The sequence below is a fragment of the Oncorhynchus keta genome, unplaced genomic scaffold, assembly GCF_023373465.1.
Source record: "Oncorhynchus keta strain PuntledgeMale-10-30-2019 unplaced genomic scaffold, Oket_V2 Un_contig_1204_pilon_pilon, whole genome shotgun sequence".
Lineage (NCBI taxonomy): Eukaryota > Metazoa > Chordata > Actinopteri > Salmoniformes > Salmonidae > Oncorhynchus > Oncorhynchus keta.
Window position 1 is genome coordinate 434,847 of NW_026277744.1, and position 27,428 is coordinate 462,274.

Sequence of the window (27,428 nt, forward strand, 5' to 3'; positions counted from 1 at the left end):
GCCTAATACCAGATCTATCTATATGAAAATGTTAGCCTAATACCAGATCTATCTATATGAAAATGTTAGCCTGATACCGGATCTATTTGTGTATTTGACCACAAGCATGAGAGTAAGATAGTTAAATCTTCCACTCTGGAACGGTATAGAGGTCTCCTTAGTGCAGTCTATCCCGAAGCTCTCCGTTAAAATGAGACTCAGCCACATTCCAACGGTTGGCCTCGCCTCAGCCATCCCCTTAACCAGACACCGCATACCTGCCCAAAATAACTTAGCGTCGCTTCTCGCCCACTACACCCCCTTGCGTGGTGTTTTGGTCTAACATTAGTACATTTGAGTGGAGGTGATGGTCAGGCCTCCCTCCATTCTCTGGGTTACAGACCCTCCCAGAGTCTTCATACCACTGGACTGGTTCCAAATTGTATGTTACAGCCTGAATCAAAAACTATTTCAATAGCTTCATTCTCTCACCCATCTACACACAATGACTAAATTGAAGAATTTATTGAAAATGAAATACAGAAATCTCATTTACATAAGTATTTACACCCATGAGTCAATAATTTGTAGAAGCATCTTTAGCAGTGATTACAGCTGTGAGTCTTTCTGGGTAAGTCTCTAAGAGCTTTCCATACCTGGATTGTGCAACATTTGCTCATTATTATTTTCAAAATTCTAAAAGCTCCATCATATTGGTTGCTGATCATTGCTAGACAACCATTTTCAGGTTTTTCATGTAGATTTAAGTCAACACTTTAACACTCAGGAACATTCAATATTTTTGGTAAGCAACTCCAGTGTAAAGTTGGTCTTGTGTTTTAGGTTATTGTCCTGCTGAATTTATCTCCCAGTGCCTGGTGGAAAGCAGACTGAACCAGATTTTCCTCTAGGAATTTGCCTGTTCTTAGCTCCATTACATTTATTTTTATCCTGATAATCTCCCCAGTCCTTAACATTTACAAGCATACCCATAACATGATGCAGCCACCACTATGCTTGAAAATATGAGGAGTGGTACTCAGTAATGTGTTGCATTGGATTTGTCCCAAACTTAACACTTTATTCAGGACAAAAAGTTAATTGCTTTGCCTAATATTTTGCAGAATTACTTTAGTGCCTTGTTGCTAACATGATTCATGTTTTGAAATATTTGTTTCTGTACAGGATTCCTTATTTCCCTCTGTCAAGTAGGTTAGTATTGTGGAGTAACTACAGTGTTGTTGATCCATCCTCAGTTTTCTGCTATCACATCATTCAACTCTAACTGTTTTAAAGTCACCATTGGCCACATGGTGAAATCCCTGAGCGGTTTCCTTCCTCTCCGGCAACTGAGTTAGAAAGAATGCCTGTATCTTTGTAGTGACTGGGTGTTGTGATACACCATCCAAAGTGGAATTAATAACTTCACCATGCTCCATGATATTCACTGTCTCCTTTTTTCCATTTGTACCCATCTACCATTAGGTGCCCTTCTCGCGAGGCATTGGAAATCCTCCCTGGACTTTGTTTTTGAATTGGTGTTTCAAATTGACTGCTCGACTGAGGGACCATACAGATGATTTTATGTGTGAGGCACAGAGATGAGGTAGTCATTAAAAAAATGGTGAACACTATTATTGCACACAGAGTGAGTCCATGCAACTTATGTGACTTGTTAAGCACATTTTACTCTTGAACTTATTTAGGTCATAACAAAAGGGTTGAATACTTGACTCAAGACATTTCAGATCCTCATTTTTTTTTTTAGTTAGAACAAATTTCAAGAAACATAATTCCACTTTGACATGATGGGGTATTGTGTGTAGGCCAGTGACAAAACAATCTCAATTTAATCCATTTTAAATTCAGGTTGTGACACAACTAAATGTGGAAATAGTCAAGGGGTGTGACTATACAGTTAGAAGGTAAAGGGATGTTGAGGGAGTGATTCATGTATGACCATCATGGAGGAACAGAGAACCAGTTCTTCTTCTCTGGTATAGACTGTCCCGCTGGTTGTACTGTACGTAATTAGCATCTATGAGGAATTATAGTGTGTCAGGAACATAAAGATGTTATGTTAACACACACACACACACAAAAAAAAGGGTTTCAACCTCAATGTTTGAGCAGTGAATACATGTACACAATGCACTGCTTTTAATAGCAACAACATTGTCAGTCGCCACCCATTCATACAGTAAATCTAGCATCATATCCATTTCCTTCAACACACAACTGTACACAGTTCCCATGGACATCTAGTACTGTGTTCAGAACTCCCTCCAGCAGATCCCCGGTTCAACATGATGATTTCTTCATCATTATACAGAACATTATAGATTTCCCATCCATGTCCAGAGATGTATCGCTTCACCCCTAGGTCCAGGGTTTTTATGCATATAAAAGTGTTGGGCGGGTCGCCTAAGTGTTTTTTTCGGACCGCTTATGTCCAATCAGTAAACAAACAAAAAAAGTAGATCCATTTTGGGTTCCATGTAGAACCCCTTTCCACAAAGTGTACTAAATGGAACCCAAAACCGATCTACATTGAACCAAAAAGGGTTTTATCTGGAACCAAAAAGGGTTCTCCTATGGGGACAGCAGAAGAACCCTTTTGGAATCCTTTTCTCTAAGAGTGTAGATCCAACCATATAGAAGAGATATAGATTAAGAGGGGGATGTGGAGCGGCATATGACTCTCTGGATGCTTCCCGTTTCAGTGAGGAAGCGTACTCACATAGCTTATAAACGATGAACAAGTGACTCCAAGCCGTTTCAGTGAGGAAGCGTACTCACATAGCTTATAAACGATGAACAAGTGACTCCAAGCCGTTTCAGTGAGGAAGCGTACTCACATAGCTTATAAACGATGAACAAGTGACTCCAAGCCGTTTCAGTGAGGAAGCGTACTCACATAGCTTATAAACGATGAACAAGTGACTCCAAGCCGTTTCAGTGAGGAAGCGTACTCACATAGCTTATAAACGATGAACAAGTGACTCCAAGCCAACAACCACAGAGTATTGTTGAAGCATCTTAGGGCTGACCACATTTAGTCGACAGGCTGTTGGTCGAACAAGATTTTTTGGGTCAAGCAGTCGCAAATATATATATGTTCTATATATGCTCTATGGCACATGAGACACCTGTCTGATTCACGCCTGTGTAAGTAGACTAATCCATTGTGGAGGCTGGGGGGATGACATCAGTATCACCAGGGTATCTCTCCAGGAACAGGGTTGGAGTAGAAACCTACAGGAGGGTAGCTCTCCAGGAACAGGGTTGGAGTGAAAACCTACAGGAGGGTCTCTCCCTAGGAACAGGGTTGGAGTGAAAACCTACAGGAGGGTCTCTCCCTAGGAACAGGGTTGGAGTGAAAACCTACAGGAGGGTAGCTCTCCAGGAACAGGGTTGGAGTGGAAAGCCACTTTAAACTTTCCAGGGGAACAGGAGGGAAACCAGACGGGCTGCAGTTCTGGATGGTTGTCTCTCCAGGAACAGGGTTGGAGTGAAAACGGGAGATGACAGGACCTCCAGGAACAGGAGGAAACCTACAGGAGGGGGTATCTCTCCGGGAACAGGGTTGGAGTGGAAACCTACAGGAGGGTATCTCTCCGGGAACAGGGTTGTAGTCCAAACCTCCAGGAACAGGAGCGTATCTCTCCGGGAACAGGGTTGTAGTGAAAACCTTACAGGAGGGTGTCTCTCCGGGAACAGGGTTGGAGTGAAAACCTACAGGAGGGTCTCTATCCAGGAACAGGGTTGGAGTGGAAACCTACAGGAGGGTCTCTATCCAGGAACAGGGTTGGAGTGGAAACCTACAGGAGGGTCTCTATCCAGGAACAGGGTTGGAGTGGAAACCTACAGGAGGGTGTCTCTCCAGGAACAGGGTTGGAGTGGAAACCTACAGGAGGGTGTCTCTCCAGGAACAGGGTTGGAGTGGAAAACAGGAGGGTGTCTCTCCAGGAACAGGGTTGGAGTGGAAACCTACAGGAGGGTAGCTCTCCAGGAACAGGGTTGGAGTGAAAACCTACAGGAGGGTCTCTCTCCAGGAACAGGGTTGGAGTGAAAACCTACAGGAGGGTCTCTCTCCAGGAACAGGGTTGGAGTGGAAACCTACAGGAGGGTATCTCTCCGGGAACAGGGTTGGAGTGGAAACCTACAGGAGGGTATCTCTCCGGGAACAGGGTTGTAGTGAAAACCTACAGGAGGGTATCTCTCCAGGAACAGGGTTGGAGTGGAAACCTACAGGAGGGTCTCTCTCCAGGAACAGGGTTGGAGTGGAAACCTACAGGAGGGTGTCTCTCCAGGAACAGGGTTGGAGTGGAAACCTACAGGAGGGTCTCTATCCAGGAACAACCCACAGGAGGGTATCTCTCCAGGAACAGGGTTGGAGTGGAAACCTACAGGAGGGTATCTCTCCAGGAACAGGGTTGGAGTGGAAACCTACAGGAGGGTATCTCTCCAGGAACAGGGTTGGAGTGGAAACCTACAGGAGGGCTCTCTCCAGGAACAGGGTTGGAGGAAACCAACAGGAGGGTATCTCTCCAGGAACAGGGTTGGAGTAGAAACCTACAGGAGGGTATCTCTCCAGGAACAGGGTTGGAGTGGAAACCTACAGGAGGGTATCTCTCCAGGAACAGGGTTGGAGTGGAAACCTACAGGAGGGTCTCTCCAGGAACAGGGTTGGAGTGGAAACCTACAGGAGGGTATCTCTCCAGGAACAGGGTTGGAGTGGAAACCTACAGGAGGGTCTCTCCAGGAACAGGGTTGGAGTGGAAACCTACAGGAGGGTATCTCTCCAGGAACAGGGTTGGAGTGGAAACCTACAGGAGGGTGTCTCTCCAGGAACAGGGTTGGAGTGGAAACCTACAGGAGGGTATCTCTCCAGGAACAGGGTTGGAGTGGAAACCTACAGGAGGGTATCTCTCCAGGAACAGGGTTGGAGTGGAAACCTACAGGAGGGTCTCTCTCCAGGAACAGAGCTCTTCTTTAAACACTATTGTGCTGACCTGAACTGTCCTCCACTGGCTCTGATCATTTATTTTCATATGATCCTTTCCAGCACAGCTAAAGAAACGATGGTGGATGTGTAACCAGGTGAGCAGAGTACAGCTCGGCTCAGTCATGTGAAAAGGGTCTGAACTTAATGACCCAAAAAAAGGACTTCAGGCATTAGACTAGATTAGTCATTCATGCTTCTCTCTTTGTTTCTGTCTGGTGTAACAGAGGTCCAGTCATGTCCAGGTGCTATCCCTGACCCTAGTTATGGGTGTCCAGGGGCTATCCCTGACCCTAGTTATGGGTGTCCAGGGGCTATCCCTGACCCTAGTTATGGGTGTCCAGGGGCTATCCCTGACCCTAGTTATGGGTGTCCAGGGGCTATCCCTGACCCTAGTTATGGGTGTCCAGGGGCTATCCCTGACCCTAGTTATGGGTGTCCAGGGGCTATCCCTGACCCTAGTTATGGGTGTCCAGGGGCTATCCCTGACCCTAGTTATGGGTGTCCAGGGGATATCCCTGACCCTAGTTATGGGTGTCCAGGGGATATCCCTGACCCTAGTTATGGGTGTCCAGGGGATATCCCTGACCCTAGTTATGGATGTCGGGGACTTCTGTGACCGTTGGCACGTTCCTTGACTGTCATACTGTGTGACAGAGGTGGATGGGATCTTACTGCTAATGAGAATGTGTCTGTGGCGAGCGAGTCAAGAAGCACTCCTATACAGCATCCTCAGTGACTATAGTGACAGGACTCTGCCTTCAAATCAAGTCAAATCAACCTTGGTGTGTGTGAGAGGTCATAATATGTGGATGTATCTGATAGAGATCATTCAATTTATTAATACCAGAATAGATCATTCAATTGAATTCGTTATGGTCGATATTTGGTTCCATTACACCTAAACAACGTACAATTAAAAAAAACATTTGATCGGCCACAGGCAAACTACAATATATTATATACACTGCTCAAAAAAATAAAGGGAACACTAAAATAACACATCCTAGATCTGAATGAATGAAATATTCTTATTAAATACTTTTTTCTTTACATAGTTGAATGTGCTGACAACAAAATCACACAAAAATTATCAATGGAAATCAAATGTATCAACCCATGGAGGTCTGGATTTGGAGGCACACTCAAAATTAAAGTGGAAAACCACACTACAGGCTGATCCAACTTTGATGTAATGTCCTTAAAACAGTCAAAAGTCAAAATGAGGCTCAGTAGTGTGTGTGGCCTCCACGTGCCTGTATGACCTCCCTACAACGCCTGGGCATGCTCCTGATGAGGTGGCGGATGGTCTCCTGAGGGATCTCCTCCCAGACCTGGACTAAAGCATCCGCCAATTCCTGGACAGTCTGTGGTGCAATGTGGCGTTGGTGGATGGAGCGAGACATGATGTCCCAGATGTGCTCAATTGGATTCAGGTCTGGGGAACGGGTGGGCCAGTCCATAGCATCAATGCCTTCCTCTTGCAGGAACTGCTGACATACTCCAGCCATATGAGGTCTAGCATTGTCTTGCATTAGGAGCATATGGTCTCACAAGGGGTCTGAGGATCTCATCTCGGTACCTAATGGCAGTCACATGGAGGGCTGTGCGGCCCCCCCAAAGAAATGCCACCCCACACCATGACTGACCCACCGCCAAACCGGTCATGCTGGAGGATTTTGCAGGCAGCAGAACTTTTTCCACGGCGTCTCCAGACTCTGTCACATGTGCTCAGTGTGAACCTGCTTTCATCTGTGAAGAGCACAAGGCACCAGTGGCGAATTTGCCAATCTTGGTGTTCTCTGGCAAATGCCAAACATCCTGCACGGTATTGGGCTGTAAGCACAACCCCCACCTGTGGACGTCGGGCCCTCATACCACCCTCATGGAGTCTGTTTCTGTTTGAGCAGACACATGCACATTTGTGGCCTGCTGGAGGTCATTCTGCAGGGCTCTGGCAGTGCTCCTCCTGCTCCTCCTTGCACAAAGGTGGAGGTAGCGGTCCTGTTGCTGGGTTGTTGCCCTCCTACGGCCTCCTCCACAGCTCCTGATGTACTGGCCTGTCTCCTGGTAGCGCCTCCATGCTCTGGACACTACGCTGACAGACACAGCAAACCTTCTTGCCACAGCTCGCATTGATGTGCCATCCTGGATGAGCTGAACTACCTGAGCCACTTGTGTGGGTTGTAGACTCCGTCTCATGCTACCACTAGAGTGAAAGCAATCACCAGCATTCAAAAGTGACCAAAACATCAACCAGGAAGCATAGGAACTGAGAAGTGGTCTGTGGTCCCCACCTGCAGAAGCACTCCTTTATTGGGGGTGTGTTGCTAATTGCCTATAATTTCCACCTGTTGTCTATTCCATTTGCACAACAGCATGTGAAATTTATTGTCAATCAGTGTTGCTTCCAAAGTGGACAGTTTGATTTCACAGAAGTGTGATTGACTTGGAGTTACATTGTGTTGTTTAAGTGTTCCCTTTATTTTTTTGAGCAGTGTATTATTAAAAACACATAGGTCACTAGCCATCATCAGCATAGAGAAAACAGACTACCACATCAAGCTGCTGACATAGAAAATACCGTCTTAATTTTCACACTGACACATTGAAAGCATCTAATAACATCTCAGTTATGATCCAGCAGTGAGAGATCGTGTTGAGATGGCCCATGTGGATTAATGGCAAAGCCTCTATTGGAGACACAGCATCCTAAATGGCACCATATCCCCTATATAGTGCACTACTTTTGACCAGGGCTCATAGGCATTATGTATTGAATAGAGTGCTGTTTAGGATACAAACACTGAGGGATCCAGGCACACGGACCACCAGACTCCCAAACTCCATTAGTTATATACTCACATTCTCTGACTTCAACAACACACTGTTGCAACATATTTCCACACAGACTGCCAGATTTTATGAGGATATTGGATAGTGTTTTTTACATTTTTCCATGACATTTGGAATTATTTAGTTTGCACATCTGAGTACATTCAATGTAAAAACACAATGATGGAAGAATTTAAAATCTTGTTACGATTTGCTATTAATAATAATAATAATAAGTGTGTGATTGTTTGCTGTGGTCCTATCGGTGACTGGTACATAGATTGCTATGATACCTGTTAGCAAATAAAATTAGTCAGTTAATAACAACACGTTTCCTCTAAACCAACCATTGTACAGTTTGCAGATGGGACATACCTGAGTATTTGGCACAGTATATTGTTCAATATATTACTGTGTTTAAAAAATTAATATACAATTACTAAGGCCTTTACATGAAACTATCCCGTAACTTTCAGTCTTGTCTTTTCTGCTTACTGCAGTTGGTATTCCCAGACGGTCTCCCGTCCCAGTACTAACCAGGCCCGACCCTGAACAGGCACATTAAGGGTGGTATGGCCACAACCTTACTTTTTAAACCCTTTTTCTCCCTGAATTTGGTCCGTTGGCTCATCTCTACTACTCAATGGGCTTTGGAGAGGAGAAGGTTGAGTCCTGAAACATGACCCGCCTGGCTGTCTAGTTCTTATCACACTGCTCTCTTAACCCGGATGTCAGCCGCACCAATATGTCGGAAAAAACACAGTTCGACTGACGACCGGAGTCAGCTTGCAGGTGCCCAGCCCAGTCAATGAGAGTCGTTAGAGCACGATGAGCCAAGGAAAACCCACTGGCCAAACCCTCCCCTACCCCAGATGGCGCTGGGCCAATTGTGCACCGTCCTATGGGGCTCCTGGTCATGGCCGTTTGTGGCACAGGATCGAACCCAAGGCTATAGCGGCGCATCTACACTGCTGAGCCTCGTGGTTAGAGCGTTGGGCCAGTAACCAAAAGGTTGCTGGATTGAATCCCTGAGCTGACAAGGTAAATGTGTGTCATTCTGCCCCTGAACAAGGCAGTTACCACACTGTTCCCCGGTAGGCCGTCATTGTAAATAAGAATTTGTTCTTAACTGGCTTGCCTAGTTAAATAATGGTTCAAAAATAAGCACAAAAATCTGCATGTGGGTTGTGGTCTTAACCCCACCCTGGCTTAGTTTCTCATATGCAAGGAGGATTTAGAGACAATGAGGGATTGTTCTACTCCTAAACTATCTCTAGTAAAACACATTCTTGTCTATGTAATGCAGTCTTTAACTCTTTTGTCAGCTCAAGCCATCTCTGGTGACCATACGCCCAGATTAGCTGCAGGGAACTGGAGTGGAGCCCATGAAAATACAGACACTAGCAGGATAGAAATGTCTTAGTTAAATATGAATCAATATTAATATCAAATAAACCAGGTAAATACAGAATTTTCTATCGCAACTTACAGGAGCAATTAGGGTTAAGTGCCTTGCTCAAGGGCTCGTGGGCAGATTTTTCACCAAGTCGGCTCAGAGATTAGAACGAGCGACCTTTCGGTTATTGGCCCAACGCTCTTAACCGCTACCTACCTGTCACTTGTGGACCTTTAAAACCTTTACCCCTCAACTCTTCTCCACTCCTCCCACTTGTAAAACCCAGAGGAGCTTCTCCACTCCTCCCACTTGTAAAACCCAGAGGAGCTTCTCCACTCCTCCCACTTGTAAAACCCAGAGGAGCTTCTCCACTCCTCCCACTTGTAAAACCCAGAGGAGCTTCTCCACTCCTCCCACTTGTAAAACCCAGAGGAGCTTCTCCACTCCTCCCACTTGTAAAACCCAGAGGAGCTTCTCCACTCCTCCCACTTGTAAAACCCAGAGGGACTCCTCCCTCTTGTAAAACCCAGCTTCTCCCTCCCCAGTTGTAAAACCCAGAGGAGCTTCTCCACTCCTCCCACTTGTAAAACCCAGAGGAGCGTCTCCACTCCTCCCACTTGTAAAACCCAGAGGAGCTTCTCCACTCCTCCCAGTTGTAAAACCCAGAGGAGCTTCTCTACTCCTCCTCTCCATCAGTAAGTGACAGTAGATCATATCTTAGCCTGGGATGATTAGCTAATAGATGTACTTACTCAACATGAACGCACCCAAAACTCCCTCTCCTATCCCTATCCTACACATGAATTTACTACCGTGTAATAGAAAGTTAATACCCATCTTTAGTCAATGTCCTGTACACGGACTATAAAATATGACATTCCTGTAGTAATATTCTACCATACAACAACCTTATATCACCTAGTCTAGCATTCCTTCTCATTCTATTCTGCCTGTAGCAGTTGACCTTTCCTGACCCCTCACCTCTACCCTTCATTATATTTCAACGCTCTCTCTCCTCCCATCTTCCTCCTCTCCTCTTATTCAACTCCCTCCTACATGATCTCCTCTTCAACTCTCTTCCTCCTCTTCTCCAATCATGTCTCTCCTCGCTCTCCTTGAGGAGTTCTTGCTGAAACAGCCCATTGAGTTGAATGGAGCAGTGGACTGGCCTGACACTGCTTGAGGAGAGAGTTTGCGCTCCAAGTTTCTCAGCCTCCCTGAGGACAATGCTGTCGTTTGTGGTCACTCGGCTCGGCGCTACAAAGACCACACAGAGTACCAGCCAGAGCTGGAGGGGATGTGTGTGTGAAGAGAGAGACAGAGTATGCATACATTGTTGCGTGTGTGTGCGTCCGTGTGTGTCTCAGGGTTGACTGCTAACACTAGTCTGGTTGACTGAGATCTCACATCAGCCAGCTGTAGAGAGGCCCCAGGAGATACAGTGTGATAGAAGCATGATAGGAGACAGAACAGAGCTGGCGGGCCAAAACTGAAAACACAACACACTGACCGCACCCATCTCCCTCCCAAAATGATGCACACACACACACACACACACACACACACACACACACACACTAGATGTACTAAATAACCTTGAAAAGTCACTGACAGCCACGTCATGGCCACTTCAACATCATCAATACACTGCAACAAAAAACTTCCTTAAACTTTCCTCCATTGAAACCACTACAAACAAATCATACCCTGCTGTAAACACACTGCCAATCAATACAGCCACACACAGCCAATCCACAGCCACGGTCCGGTGAGTCTGGTCCAATAGCGATGAGTCACTGTGTGTCCCCATGGAGACCAGCACAGCTGGTATGTGTCAGGGAAACACCCCTACTGATTAATCTGGAGCGGCCCAGTGCCGTTTCCCCCCGGCCCCGTGTGTGTGTGTGTGTGTGTGTGTGTAGCCCAGCCTGTCAGCTCTCAGGCCAGTGTTTAGCAGATAACACAGTAGAGTTAGTTTTTCAGCATTCTATGGCTCTGAGGTGACTACTAGAGATAGAGATAGAGAGAGTGAGAGAATGGCAATCTGCAGACGCCCTAACATACAACAACCCCCCTCCCCAACACTCACTTTCAAAAACCTGATATCACTTACATACCTTTCAAATCACCACAATTTCAACCAGTCACTTCTGCTAAGCCTCAAGATCCATATGGACTACCACCCGTCCACTGGGTTTCTACAACTCTCTGTCTCACTCACACACAGACACACAGTCACTTTGGCCAAGCCACATCTAGAATCTCCCTCCACATGCTTTTTACATTTTCTACAAATGAAAACCTCCTGGACGTACAGATTTTTAACCAGGCTCTTAAATTCAACTCCAACCAAGACACATGTGAGGGAGACGTTCTATCAGTGGAGAGAGGTTGTGTGGGCAGAGAGCCAGACTGCATATCTGTCCTTTAGAGGAATTGACACCGGTAGAGAGGATCCAGGCTGCTTGCATCTGTCCATTAGTTTGCTCCAGAGACAGAGCGAGAGACAGAGCGAGAGACAGAGCGAGAGACAGAGCGAGAGACAGAGCGAGAGACAGAGCGAGAGACAGAGCGAGAGACAGAGAGAGAGACAGAGCGAGAGACAGAGCGAGAGACAGAGCGAGAGACAGAGAGAGACAGAGCGAAGACAGAGCGAGAGACAGAGCAGAGATTAGAGACAGAGAGCCAGTAGACAGAGAGCGTTTGCCAGAGACAGAGACACTACCAACACCAAAGCCAGATGATTAGAGCAGAGGAGTAGATGATGCCAAGCTACAGCAGCACTACCAACACCACAGCAGCACTACCAACTACCAACACCACAGCAGCACTACCAACTACCAACACCACAGCAGCACTACCAACTACCAACACCACATGCCTTCAAAGTATTCACATCCTTTGACTTCATTTAAAATGGATTAAATTAAGATTTATTTGTCTCTGGCCTAAAAAAAAAAAACTTAATGTCAAAGTGGAATTGTGTTGATCAAAACTGTTATAAATCAATGACAAAATGAAAAAGCTGAAATGTCTCGATTCAACCCCTTTGTTATGGCAAAGCCTAAATAAGTTCAGGAGTAAAATGTTTTAAAACAAATTGCAGAATAAGTTGCACGGACTCACTCTGTGTGCAATAACAGTGTTGAACATGATGTTTAATGACTACCTCATCCCTGTACCCCACACATACAGGTCCCTCAGTCGGGAGCAATGAACTTTAAACAAATATTTGACCACAAACACCAAAGAAAGGCACCTATTGGTAGACAATAAACTTTTCTTTTTTAAAAGAGCAGAGTCACTACATAGATACAGACGTTCTTTCTAACTCAGTTGCCGGAGAGGAAGAAAACTGCTCAGGGATTTCACCATGAGGGCAATGGTGACTTTAATGTCTGTGATAGGAGAAAACTGGGGATGGATCAACCACATTGTAGTTACTCTACAATACTAACCTAATTGACAGAGTGAAAAGAAGAAAGCCTGTACAGAATATTACAAAACATGCATCATGTTTGCAACAAGGCGCTAAAGTAATACTGCAAAAAATGTGGCAAAGCAATTAACTTTTTGTCTTGAATCCAAAGTGTTACATTGGAGGAAATCCAATACAACACATTACTGAGTACCACTCACCATATTTTCAAGCATAGTGGTGGCTGCATCATGTTATGGGTATTCTTGTAATCGTTAAGGACTGGGGAGTTTTTCAGGATAAAAAAGAAACTGAATGGAGCTAAGCATATGCAAAATCCTAGAGGAAAATCTGGTTCACTGCTGTCCACCAAGAAGACAGTGAATGTTACGTTTTGACTTAAATCTACTTGAAAATCTATGGCAAGACCTGAAAATAGTTGTCTAGCAATGATCAACAACCAAGTTGACAGAGTTTGAAGAATTTTGAAAAGAATAAATGGGCAAATATTGCACAATCCAGGAGTGGAAAGCTCTTAGACTTACCCAGAAAGACTCTCAGCTGTAATCGCTGCCAAAGATGATTCTAAAAAGTATTGACTCATGGGTGTGAATACTTATGCAAATTAGATATATTTCTAAATTTCATTTTCAATACATTTGCAAAAACATATTTTCCCTTTGTCATTATGGAGTATTGTGTGTAGATGGGTGAGAAAAGCTCAATTGTATACATTTTGAATTCAGGCTGTAACATAACAAAATATGGAATAAGTTCAGGGATTTGAATACTTTCTGAAGGCGCTGTACATCTTACTGTACATTGTGAGAGACTGATATACTTGGGATTTGCTTTAAATCCGGGGACTCACATGGGTAACCACTGAGCGGTCTTTAAACATGACCAGATGGAGTGGTCGTAACGATTACATCATAATAACAAGGTGCATGACATCGTTACTGCGAGAAGTCCTGCTGATCAGGAAGTGGAGTGTGGAGTCAGTGTGGAGCGTGTTAGACTTACGGCTGAGTGTTTCACGTGGGTCTGGGGAGGAGAAGAGGTTTAAATGGCAGCCCAGGGAGCTCTGTGCGTGTGTGTTTTTGGTATTACTATCTTTGTGGGGACAATAAGTTCTCACAAGGATAATAAAACAAGGAAAGTTCAGACAAGTGTGGAAATTTGTTGGGCCCCACAAGAAAAAAGGCCATTTTAGGCTAAGTTTAGGGTTCTGGAGAATATGATTTTGAATGGGAATAAATGTTTTGGTCCCCACAAGGATAGTAAAACAAACATGTGATATGTGTGTGTAGGTTTAAACGGTGGCCCAGGGAGCTAGCAAGGTCTCTTTACTGTCCTACACACTGGTCTAGTAGAGCTAGCATAGCTCTTACCAGGGTGAATGACAGAGGGAGAGAGAGAGAAGAACAACTGGACCTTGCATGGTTGGTACTGAACCCTTCACATCCACCCATCCATCCATCCGGTCCTGTTAAAGGTTTACGAGTCATGCAGCTTTTTCTCTCTATTCTGTCTCTCCTTTTTTCCCTCCTCTGGTCCTCCTTTCAGGGGTAATGGGTGTACCTCTCTGGGCTGACGCCCTCACAACCCCTTGGAATGCCTGGTCCTCTGTCTCTCTGTGTCTGTGTCTGTGTCTGTGTCTGTGTGTGTGTGTGTGTGTGTACCCCTGGCCTAGACATTAGTCACATCAGACTGCCTTGGAGGAATGGAATAAATTAACTACATGGAAACGCATAGAGAGGAGGGGGAGAGAAAGACATTTGGCCTCAATTCTCTATTTCACTCCAACACCATTGTTAACTTGCATCATCACACAAGTATTTTAACACGAAAACAGGACCAGCCCACAAATAAGAATTCGTCATTTTCAGACTTTTGTCTCTTCAGATATTGCTATTGAGGCAAGATAGCAGACAGAAAAAGCACTATGAAATGATTAACTAGCTTAAAGCGACAAACTCAAATCCACTTTCCATTGTGGTGTAATGTATAAATGCAGTATAAGGAGCTTAGCCAGAGAGATTAGCAGCCTCACTTAACTGCAAATCCTAAATACGGACGACGCACCGCGCAGACAGACGACGCACCGCGCAGACAGACGACGCACCGCGCAGACAGACGACGCACCGCGCAGACAGACGACGCACCGCGCAGACAGACGACGCACCGCGCAGACAGACGACGCACCGCGCAGACAGACGACGCACCGCGCAGACAGACGACGCACCGCGCAGACAGACGACGCACCGCGCAGACAGACGACGCACCACGCAGACAGACGACGCACCACGCAGACAGACGACGCACCACGCAGACAGACGACGCACCACGCAGACAGACTACGTCCACGGACAATTAAAATGGTGAAAGCTCTACATGCAAGCCGTCTCATTCCATAAGAAAGCAATTGACTTGCCTAGTTAAAGGTTAAAGACTGGTTGATTCAAAGATAAAACTACAGTGAAAACGGAGATAGCTCAGATAGCAACCTTGACAAAGTTCATAAAACCCCCCCCTCCTCCCCCTCCTCCTCCTCCTCCTCCTCCGGTCTAGTCGGTTTAGAGCATCTTTGTTCATTCAGTTCCTACTCTGGCAGGTTGCCAAGTCCCAGGCAGACACTATATGCCCAGGCCAGACCCAGGCAGACACTATATGCCCAGGCCAGACCCAGGCCAGGGGGAAAACAATGCTGACTGCTTGCTGATGTCCTCTGAAGAGGGGTGGTGCTGTTAGGACCATAAACAACACGACAGGTCGGTACGTCAAGGAAAACGTCTAGACCAGACTGAGCCGGCGAAAAATGATGAGGAGATGAAGAAATGTTAAACAAATCAGATGACATAGGAGAGGCATGGTCAGGCCCTCTTCAACCACAGACAGGGGGAGGAGAGGAACAAGGGAGGAAGAGGAGAGAGACAGACTGGAAACTGAACATTTTAGGGAGACAAAACCAGTCACTATTTCCCATGTAGGACAACTTCCAAAAGCAGTAAAACATCTTGGTGTGTGTGTGTGTGTGTGTGTGTGTAACCACAGTAAAACGTCTCGCCAGACAGGCACAGAGTGACCACCAACAGACAAATCAAAGCCATATCATTTGTTCGTTCAGCATTTCCAAAATAAGAAAGTGGCAACCCAGAGTGTCTGTTTATGTTTGAGAACTGTGTCTGTGGCACGGTGGAGAAAGATGTCCATGCAGAATCATGCTGAGCCTACTGCACATGACGCACGGTGGAGAAAGATGTCCATGCAGAATCATGCTGAGCCTACTGCACATGACGCACGGTGGAGAAAGATGTCCATGCAGAATCATGCTGAGCCTACTGCACATGACGCACGGTGGAGAAAGATGTCCATGCAGAATCATGCTGAGCCTACTGCACATGACGCACGGTGGAGAAAGATGTCCATGCAGAATCATGCTGAGCCTACTGCACATGACGCACGGTGGAGAAAGATGTCCATGCAGAATCATGCTGAGCCTACTGCACATGACGCACGGTGGAGAAAGATGTCCATGCAGAACAATGCTGAGCCTACTGCACATGACGCACGGTGGAGAAAGATGTCCATGCAGAATCATGCTGAGCCTACTGCACATGACGCACGGTGGAGAAAGATGTCCATGCAGATGCTGAGCCTACTGCACATGAACGGTGGAGAAAGATGTCCATGCAGAATCATGCTGAGCCTACTGCACATGACGCACGGTGGAGAAAGATGTCCATGCAGAACAATGCTGAGCCTACTGCACATGACGCACGGTGGAGAAAGATGTCCATGCAGAATCATGCTGAGCCTACTGCACATGACGCACGGTGGAGAAAGATGTCCATGCAGAACAATGCTGAGCCTACTGCACATGGAGAAAGATGTCCATGCAGAACAATGCTGAGCACGGTGGAGAAAGATGTCCATGCAGAACTGCACATGACGCTGGAGAAAGATGTCCATACAATGCACACTGCACATGACGCACGGTGGAGAAAGATGTCCATGCAGAACAATGCTGAGCCTACTGCACATGACGCACGGTGGAGAAAGATGTCCATGCAGAACAATGCTGAGCCTACTGCACATGACGCACGGTGGAGAAAGATGTCCATGCAGAACAATGCTGAGCCTACTGCACATGACGCACGGTGGAGAAAGATGTCCATGCAGAACAATGCTGAGCCTACTGCACATGACGCACGGTGGAGAAAGATGTCCATGCAGAACAATGAGCCTACTGCACAGCCTGGAGAAAGATGTCCTGCACATGCTGAGCCTACTGCACATGACGCACGGTGGAGAAAGATGTCCATGCAGAACAATGCTGAGCCTACTGCACATGCCTACGCACACGGTGGAGAAAGATGTCCATGCAGAACAATGCTGAGCCTACTGCACATGACGCACGGTGGAGAAAGATGTCCATGCAGAACAATGCTGAGCCTACTGCACATGACGCACGGTGGAGAAAGATGTCCATGCAGAACAATGAGCCTACTGCCATGCAGAAAGATGTCCACAATGCTGAGCCTACTGCACATGACGCACGGTGGAGAAAGATGTCCATGCAGAACAATGCTGAGCCTACTGCACATGACGCACGGTGGAGAAAGATGGAGAACAATGCTGAGCCTACTGCACATGACGCACGGTGGAGAAAGATGTCCATGCAGAACAATGCTGAGCCTACTGCACATGACGCACGGTGGAGAAAGATGTCCATGCAGAACAATGCTGAGCCTACTGCACATGACGCACGGTGGAGAAAGATGTCCATGCAGAACAATGCTGAGCCTACTGCACATGACGCACGGTGGAGAAAGATGTCCATGCAGAACAATGCTGAGCCTACTGCACATGACGCACGGTGGAGAAAGATGTCCATGCAGAACAATGCTGAGCCTACTGCACATGACGCACGGTGGAGAAAGATGTCCATGCAGAACAATGCTGAGCCTACTGCACATGACGCACTTGAGACAACAGCCATGTCTTTTCATTAAAACACGTAACAAGTCTACACTGAATGTGATACATGAACTGGGGTTGTTGATACAACCCACTGGTGCTGCGACACAATAAGTCACGGGAAGAGTGACGTTTATGCATGTAAATAAATATATATCTCACCTCTCTGGAGAGATGACTTCCTCGTCCGGTCAAATCGTTAACACCGTTTCCTCACCTGGAGAAAACACAAAACAGACAGACTTATTCATCTTCTGTCTTACTGACTTAACAATCTCATCAACCTGAAAGCTTTTTTAACGTGTCTGGAGCAAAGCACTTTAAAAACAGCAGACTTCTTAATAATTAGACACAGAGAGACGTATCTATTTGGTTTAAAACACAACTCTGCTATTACAATACATGCTTCTGAGGCCTGGTCTGCATAGATAGAATGAGTCCAAAGTGACACACAGACCACTATAGGCCCTGGTCAAAAGAAGTGCATAGGGTGCATTTGGGACTCATGCAGAGGCCTCAGGTAAAAACACAGGTTAGATATGAAAATATTAAATGAAAAGGTGGGCCTCTTGTAAAACAGCCACCTAGCCTTCTGATCTTTTAAAAGAGGCTTGGAATGCAGTCATTACACATCAAAGTCATCGTAACGACATCCTTCACATACACATCGTTGACTCAAACAGCAACGTCCTACATCATCATAAAGGACGGGTATAAAGCAAACAAAACAGACACAATAATCCCATTCTATTTCACAGCACAACCTCTCATTTAGCTGGTGGTCAGGGGCCCAGTGTGTGTAACCTCTCATTTAGCTGGTGGTCAGGGGCCCAGTGTGTGTAACCTCTCATTTAGCTGGTGGTCAGGGGCCCAGTGTGTGTAACCTCTCATTTAGCTGGTGGTCAGGGGCCCAGTGTGTGTAACCTCTCATTTAGCTGGTGGTCAGGGGCCCAGTGTGTGTAACCTCTCATTTAGCTGGTGGTCAGGGGCCCAGTGTGTGTAACCTCTCATTTAGCTGGTGGTCAGGGGCCCAGTGTGTGTAACCTCTCATTTAGCTGGTGGTCAGGGGCCCAGTGTACAGGGTGTGTAACCTCTCATTTAGCTGGTGGTCAGGGGCCCAGTGTACAGGGTGTGTAACCTCTCATTTAGCTGGTGGTCAGGGGCCCAGTGTACAGGGTGTGTAACCTCATTTAGCTGATGGTCAGGGGCCCAGTGTACAGGGTGTGTAACCTCTCATTTAGCTGGTGGTCAGGGGCCCAGTGTACAGGGTGTGTAACCTCTCATTTAGCTGGTGGCCAGGGGCCAGTGTACAGGGTGTGTAACCTCTCATTTAGCTGGTGGCCAGGGGCCCAGTGTACAGGGTGTGTAACCTCTCATTTAGCTGGTGGTCAGGGGCCCAGTGTACAGGGTGTGTAACCTCTCATTTAGCTGGTGGCCAGGGGCCCAGTGTACAGGGTGTGTAACCTCTCAGTGTACAGGGTGTGTAACCTCTCATTTAGCTGGTGGCCAGGGGCCCAGTGTACAGGGTGTGTAACCTCTCATTTAGCTGGTGGCCAGGGGCCCAGTGTACAGGGTGTGTAACCTCTCATTTAGCTGGTGGCCAGGGGCCAGTGTACAGGGTGTGTAACCTCTCATTTAGCTGGTGGCCAGGGGCCCAGTGTACAGGGTGTGTAACCTCTCATTTAGCTGGTGGCCAGGGGCCAGTGTACAGGGTGTGTAACCTCTCATTTAGCTGGTGGCCAGGGGCCCAGTGTACAGGGTGTGTAACCTCTCATTTAGCTGGTGGCCAGGGGCCCAGTGTACAGGGTGTGTAACCTCTCATTTAGCTGGTGGTCAGGGGCCCAATGTACAGGGTGTGTAACCTCTCATTTAGCTGGTGGCCAGGGGCCCAGTGTACAGGGTGTGTAACCTCTCATACAGCAGTGATTGGAAGGGGAGTTGTAGAGGAATGCTGTCAAAGTGTAAACATCTTTTCACTTCCCAAGTTCTTAGGGTCAGGAGTGTCCCCTCTCTTCTCATGCTCTCTGTCTGCACGTTATGAACTCTGATGGGGAACCAAGTGCAGCTAGACCCCATGGACACCCCTGGGTCAACGATGTCAGAGCCTCAGAGCTATGGGGAGTGTGAGCGCATGTGTGTGTCTGTGTTTTAACATGTTCTTCATCATAGCACTCAGCAGGTAGTGATTTCCACTATAGCTGGTGGCCAATGGCCCAGTGTACAGGGTGTGGAACCAGGTGCCCCTACCAGACCAATTCAAATATTATTTCAGGTATTTCAGTTATTTTTTAATACATTTTAAAAATAACTATACAGATAACTTTCTTTGGAAAAAACAAATAGTTGAATATTGGAATGTGTTTGTATACACTTGGAAAGTATTTAAAAATACTCAAATATATTGACTCAAATACACTCCCATGCATTTATCCTAGGTATATGGAAATACTTTCAAATACAATTTATTTTTTTGTTTTTACAAACAACCATTAAAATACTGAAGTAAAACTACATGTTTTGGGCTGTGTATTTGGATATACTCAAATATACAGAAAACAACAAGTATTTAAATAACACACGCCCCTACACACACACACACACACACACACACACACACACACAGGGCGGTGGCAGGGATAGCTTGACCTGCCCGTGATAGCCATCTCTGTCCTCTGAACAAACACCAGCTGTGTCAACACCAGAGTAGAGTACAACCTATCATTAGTAGAGAATCAATGTCATGGTTAGAGGATTGTTGCTAAGGGAAATAGAGACTCATACACATACTAGCATAAGGGTTGTCATTAGTAGTCATAGAGCGTAGTCGTAGAGTGTTGTCGTAGCTCTACTTGAACAATGAGCATCTATTCGAACTACAGATTCGATGGCGAAAGCATCAAAACTAGGGGTGAAACGGTACGTGGATTCGTATTTAATCGTTCGGTCCACGATTCAGTAACGCACTGCGAACCGAACAATACATTAATCATATATTATAGCTAGGAAGATATGTAATTGTAAAAAAATATATATTATTGCATAAACCAATGGCATATAAATTAAAGTGGAAAAATATCCACAGTAATAAAGTTGTCTTTAAAATTAAAAAAAAAAGAAGTTTAGTCTCGTAGCTGTATGCAGCTCCGCTCATTAGTTATTTCATTCCAGCGGGAACAGAGCTGGGACCTCTGTCCCTAGCGAGAGGGTATTCTCCACAGAGGCTGGCTGTGTCTGGGACCTCTGTCCCTAGCGAGAGGGTATTCTCCACAGAGGCTGGCTGTGTCTGGGACCTCTGTCCCTAGCGAGAGGGTATTCTCCACAGAGGCTGGCTGTGTCTGGGACCTCTGTCCCTAGCGAGAGGGTATTCTCCACAGAGGCTGGCTGTGTCTGGGACCTCTGTCCCTAGCGAGAGGGTATTCTCCACAGAGGCTGGCTGTGTCTGGGACCTCTGTCCCTAGCGAGAGGGTATTCTCCACAGAGGATGGCTGTGTCTGGGACCTCTGTCCCTAGCGAGAGGGTATTCTCCACAGAGGATGGCTGTGTCTGGGACCTCTGTCCCTAGCGAGAGGGTATTCTCCACAGAGGATGGCTGTGTCTGGGACCTCTGTCCCTAGCGAGAGGGTATTCTCCACAGAGGCTGGCTGTGTCTGGGACCTCTGTCCCTAGCGAGAGGGTATTCTCCACAGAGGCTGGCTGTGTCTGGGACCTCTGTCCCTAGCGAGAGGGTATTCTCCACAGAGGCTGGCTGTGTCTGGGACCTCTGTCCCTAGCGAGAGGGTATTCTCCACAGAGGCTGGCATTGTCACAGCAAGCCGATCTGTGCTCACTGCAGATAATGTGGATAGACTCATCTTAAAGAAAACGTGAAAATCTGAAAAAAATTCAAATATTTTTTTCAAGTAACCAGTCTCAAGTGGTCCTATTTTGTTCAACTGCTATGTGACTTAATGTTGATATATGCTTCTGGACTACACACTTGTTGAAGTTCTGTTTTAAATTATTATTTTATTTCATGTTACAAGGCAGCCACTGCTGTTTTTTTCCCCATATCCTCCTGAGAATTCAAGCTACCCATGTTACTATTATAATGGGAAATCTAAATACAAAATCACATATTTCTCAGGCATTTATTTTGTCGATGTACCGTATCGTACCGAGCCGTGACACCACTGTACCGTATCGTACCGAGCCGTGACACCACTGTACCGTATCGTACCGAGCCACCACTGTACCGTATCGTACCGAGCCACCACTGTACCGTATCGTACCGAGCCGTGACACCACTGTACCGTATCGTACCGAGCCGTGACACCACTGTACCGTATCGTGACACCGAGACACCACTGACCCGTACCGTACCGAGCCGTGACACCACTGTACCGTATCGTACAGAGCCGTGACACCACTACCGTACCGTGACACCACTGTACCAACCGAGCCGTGACACCACTGTACCGTATCGTACCGAACCGTGACACCACTGTACCGTATCGAGCCGTGACACCACTGTACCGTATCGTACCGAGCCGTGACACCACTGTACCGTATCGTACCGAACCGTGACACCACTGTACCGTATCGTACCGAACCGTGAGTTTTGTGAACCGTTTCACCCCTAAACAAAACACATTGTAATATTGCACAATGGCTAAACATAAGAGAATTGGTCCCAGCTCTTTGGAAAGTCCTGGGAAGTAGGCTTAGCGGTGTTTCCTTAGTGCTAGGTGCCAGCCTTGCCCAGGGAGTGAACATGAGGAACCAGCACACTTATATAAGCCCATCAAGTTGTGTTGAGCAGGCTAAATGTTTAATGATCCTACGGCCCAGTTTCACAACCCAAAACAAAGGTCTTCCCGATGAGCAGCTTCGAGATCACAGGACAGAACATCAGGTTGTGACACAAGCACTCACACACACACACACACTTTTTAATTAAAAAACCCAATGAGGACATGACCCGCTTCATTTTTTGCATCGTCACAGTTACGCAATAACATGCGATCATTAGTGTGATTTTGTCAGCCGGGCTCAGAGAGGTGCTGGCACCAAGCTTTTCTCCCCACCAATGGTAGATTCTCTCTAATGACACCGTTGGTGGGGGAAAAAGACCAGCATTGGTTCAGGGAAGAGACTTGCCTTTGTGAATGAATACAGTTCTCTTTGTCATTACATAATGTCATTAACACCATCATCCAATATATTATATGACAATTCATGAATCAGATCAGATTGTTAAAGAAGACTATTCACCGGGAGAGAGAAAGAGAGAGAGCGAGAAAGAGAGAGAGCGAGAAAGAGAGAGAGCGAGAAAGAGAGAGAGCGAGAAAGAACGAGACAGACAGAACGAGACAGACAGAACGAGACAGACAGAACGAGACAGACAGAACGAGACAGACAGAACGAGACAGACAGAACGAGACAGACAGACAGAAAGAACGAGACAGACAGACAGAAAGAGCGAGAGAGAGACAGAAAGAGCGAGAGAGACAGACAGAAAGAGCGAGAGAGAGACAGAAAGAGCGAGAGAGAGACAGAAAGAGCGAGAGAGAGACAGAAAGAGCGAGAGAGAGACAGAAAGAGCGAGAGAGAGACAAAGAGCGAGAGAGAGACAAAGAGCGAGAGAGAGACAGAAAGAGCGAGAGAGAGACCGAGAGAGAGACAGTTTCGAGAGAGAGAGACAGAAAGAGCGAGAGAGAGACAGAAAGAGCGAGAGAGAGAGACAGAAAGAGCGAGAGAGAGAGACAGAAAGAGCGAGAGAGAGAGACAGAAAGAGCGAGAGAGAGAGACAGAAAGAGCGAGAGAGAGAGACAGAAAGAGCGAGAGAGAGAGACAGAAAGAGCGAGAGAGAGAGACAGAAAGAGCGAGAGAGAGAGACAGAAAGAGCGAGAGAGAGAGACAGAAAGAGCGAGAGAGAGAGACAGAAAGAGCGAGAGAGAGAGACAGAAAGAGCGAGAGAGAGAGACAGAAAGAGCGAGAGAGCGAGACAGAAAGAGCGAGAGAGCGAGACAGAAAGAGCGAGACAGAAAGAGAGAGACGAGACAGACCGAGACAGAAAGAGCGAGAAAGAGAGAGAGCGAGACAGAAAGAGCAGAGAGAGAGAGAGTCGAGACAGTTAGCGCAGAGCGAGACAGAAATGCGAGAGAGAGAGAGCGAGACAGAAAGAGCGAGAGAGAGAGCGAGACAGAAAGAGCGAGCGAGAGAGCGAGACAGAAAGAGAGAGAGAGACAGAAAGAGAGAGACAGAAGAGAGAGAGAGACAGAAAGAGAGAGAGAGACAGAAAGAGAGAGAGAGACAGAAAGAGAGAGAGAGACAGAAAGAGAGAGAGAGACAGAAAGAGAGAGAGAGACAGAAAGAGAAGAGAGACAGAAAGAGAGAGAGAGACAGAAAGAGAGAGAGAGACAGAGACAGAGAGAGACAGTCAGACATAGACAGAGACACAGAAAAAGCTGTCCGTTGAGAGACAGAGACATAGAGAGAGACAGAGACAGAAAAGAGAGACAGAGACAGAGAGAGAGAGTTCAGAGACAGAGAGAGACAGAAAGAGACAGAGAGAGACAGAAAGAGAGAGAGAGAGAGACAGAGAGAGAGAGAGAGACAGAAAGAGAGAGAGAGAACAGAAAGAGAGAGAGAGAGAGACAGAAAGAAGAGAGAGACAGAAAGAGAGAGAGAGAGAGACAGAAAGAGAGAGAGAGACAGAAAGAGAGAGAGAGAGACAGAAAGAGAGAGAGAGAGACAGAAAGAGAGAGAGACAGAAAGAGAGAGACAGAAAGAGAGAGACAGAAAGAGAGAGACAGAAAGAGAGAGACAGAAAGAGAGAGACAGAGAGAGACAGAGAGAGACAGAGAGAGACAGAGAGGCAGAGAGGCAGAGAGACACAGAGACACAGAGAGACACAGAGAGACACAGAGAGACAGACAGAGAGAGACAGAGAGAGACAGAGAGAGACAGAGAGAGACAGAGAGAGACAGAGAGAGACAGAGAGACAGAGAGAGACAGAGAGAGACAGAGAGAGACAGAGAGAGAGAGAGACAGAGAGAGACAGAGAGAGACAGAGAGAGACAGAGAGAGACAGAGAGAGACAGAGAGAGAAAACTCAGAATACTTGATAACGAGGACTGTGAGTAAAGTAATACAAATATCTGTAAGTCCGGAACAGTAATGGTACAGAGTAACCCCAAACAGTTTCAGCTGGACTTTCACCTAATCAAAGAATTAGCCCAACAGGAGAAGCTCTCCCTTGATAAAGATACCCCCACCCTGAGCGGGTCAAACCAGACCTCTTCATTATGTAACACCACAGACGAGCATCCCCCAGTGGAGAGTCAACCTCCCAGCACAGACTACCACTCCCTCATTGAAATGAAGGACAAATTCACCCAGCTGGAGGTAAGACAGGTGGAGCTGGAACAGCAGGTGATTACACTTCAGTCAGCACAGACCCAGACAACAGTCCAGCACAACAACACCCCCTTAACCAGACCCGGAGAGCTGGAGGTGGACAGAGATATATCTGCACTCTGGACTGTGGTGAGACAACTTCAACAGGAGAAAGAGCAGAATCAGGAGAAGAACAGAGCATTAGAGGAGAGGATCAGACTGCTGGTGGAGGAGAGGTTGAGGGGGATGGAGGAGAGGGTGAGGGGGATGGAGGAGAGGGTGAGGGGGACGGAGGAGAGGTTGAGGGGGACGGCGTGTGACAGAGAACAACCCACTAGAGAGGTGGCCACCCCCACAGAGAATCCAGCAGAACAGCCCACCTCAGCACCTGACAAAAGTCTCGACACCACAGCAGAACAGTCCACACCAGACCCTGACCATAGAGTCGACATCACAGCAGAACAGACAAATGAAGAACCACAAGCCCAGCGGCTCTCACCCCCTCTGAGCACCCCCCCTGTCAGCCACCCTGATAGCCCTTCTGACAACCCCCTCACACCCACTGAGGACAAACACAAGACACAGATTGTACTACTTATGGACTCAAATGGGAAATATATAGAAGAAAAAAAACTTTTTCCCAAACATAGTGTGTCTAAACTCTGGTGTCCAAACACCCAACGCGCCCTAGACCTTCTGTCTGAGGCCAAACTAGGCTCACCTAGCCACATAATAATACACACAGGCACAAACGACCTGAGAGCACAGCAGGAAAGGGTGGCCACAGCACTGAAAGGAGTGATTGAAAAGGCTTCTTCTACTTTCCCCAACGCACAAGTGGTTATCTCCACCCTGCTACCACGAAAAGACTTCCACCCTGCCACAATACAGCGGGTAAACGCAAGTATTTCCCGTGACTGTGCCTCAAAACCAAATGTTTTCCTGGCCCACCACTCCACCCCTGGACTTGAACAGCCTCTATGACCAGGTCCATCTCTACAAGGCAGCAGTGCCCACCTTTGCCAGGACTCTAAAGGACATCGCTCTCAAACGTATCCCAACACTTCACACAGGAGCAACAGATCAATAGACACCCCACCCAGACCAGCGAGACACCCTCCCAGATCTGCAGGACCCCCCTGGACCTACACATAGAGGACCCACGCCAAGAGGAATTACATCCAGACCACAGTACACCCAGACACATCCACACCCCCACCCCAACCAATCAACACCCCCCACGTCAACCATGCCCACACCCCATTTAGGCCCCCTCAGATCAGACCTATGCCACTCCTGCCCACCCCATGCAATCCACCCCCGCAAAGAGGGCGTCAACATGGAAGCCACACATACGCCCAGGTAGTGAGCGGGCAAACAGTCCCAACCCCCACTCTCACACTCGCCCAAGCCAATGGCATGTACCAGATGCTCAGCAGGCTCTGCTCACACTTACTGGCCTGAGGCCAAACCACAACCAACAACATTGGACACTCTATGGAACAAAAAGCCTTCACTATATTATCCTGGAATATCCAAGGCCTGAGGTCATCTGCCTTTGTCCTAAAGAGCAGAAACCTGGACTTCACCAAAGAAATCGGTAATACAGACATTGTCATCCTGCAAGAAACCTGGTATAGAGGAGACGGACCCACTGGTTGCCCTCTAGGTTACAGAGAGCTGGTAGTCCCATCCACCAAACTACCAGGGGTGAAACAGAATACCTGACCACTGTGACTGACCCAAAATTAAGGAAAGCTTTGACTATGTACAGACTCAGTGAGCATAGCCTTGCTATTGAGAAAGGCCGCCGTAGGCAGACATGGCTCTCAAGAGAAGACAGGCTATGTGCTCACTGCCCACAAAATCAAGTGGAAACTGAGCTGCACTTCCTAACCTCCTACCCAATGTATGACCATATTAGAGAGACATATTTCCCTCAGATTACACAGATCCACAAAGAATTCGAAAACAAATCCAATTTTGAAAAACTCCCATATCAACTGGGTGAAATTCCAAAGTGTGCCATAACAGCAGCAAGATTTGTGACCTGTTGCCACGAGAAAAGGGCAACGAGTGAAGAACAAACACCATTGTAAATACAACCCATATTTATGCTTATTTATTTTATCTTGTGTCCTTTAACCATCTGTACATAGTTAAAACACTGTATATATATATATATATATATATGACATTTGTAATGTCTTTACTGTTTTGAAACTTCTGTATGTGTAATGTTTACTGTTAATGTTTGTTGTTTTTCACTTTATATATTCACTTTGTATGTTGTCTACCTCACTTGCTTTGGCAATGTTAACACATGTTTCCCATGCCAATAAAGCCCTTGAATTGAGAGACAGAGAGAGACAGAAAGAGAGAGAGAGAGAGACAGAAGAGAGAGAGAGACAGAAAGAGAGAGAGAGAGAGACAGAAAG

General features: G+C 46.7%; 1 protein-coding gene across 6 annotated transcripts in view; it reads right to left on the bottom strand.

The window, feature by feature from the left end:
* add3a (adducin 3 (gamma) a) overlaps nucleotides 1-27,428 on the bottom strand; it is a 196,149-nt gene that overhangs the window by 148,467 nt on the left and 20,254 nt on the right. For all 6 annotated transcript variants that reach the window (XM_052500860.1, XM_052500859.1, XM_052500863.1 and 3 more), the window contains exon 2: nucleotides 17,776-17,830. The gene's annotated coding sequence lies outside the window, so the exon portion shown is untranslated. The remainder of the gene's footprint in view (nucleotides 1-17,775; nucleotides 17,831-27,428) is intronic.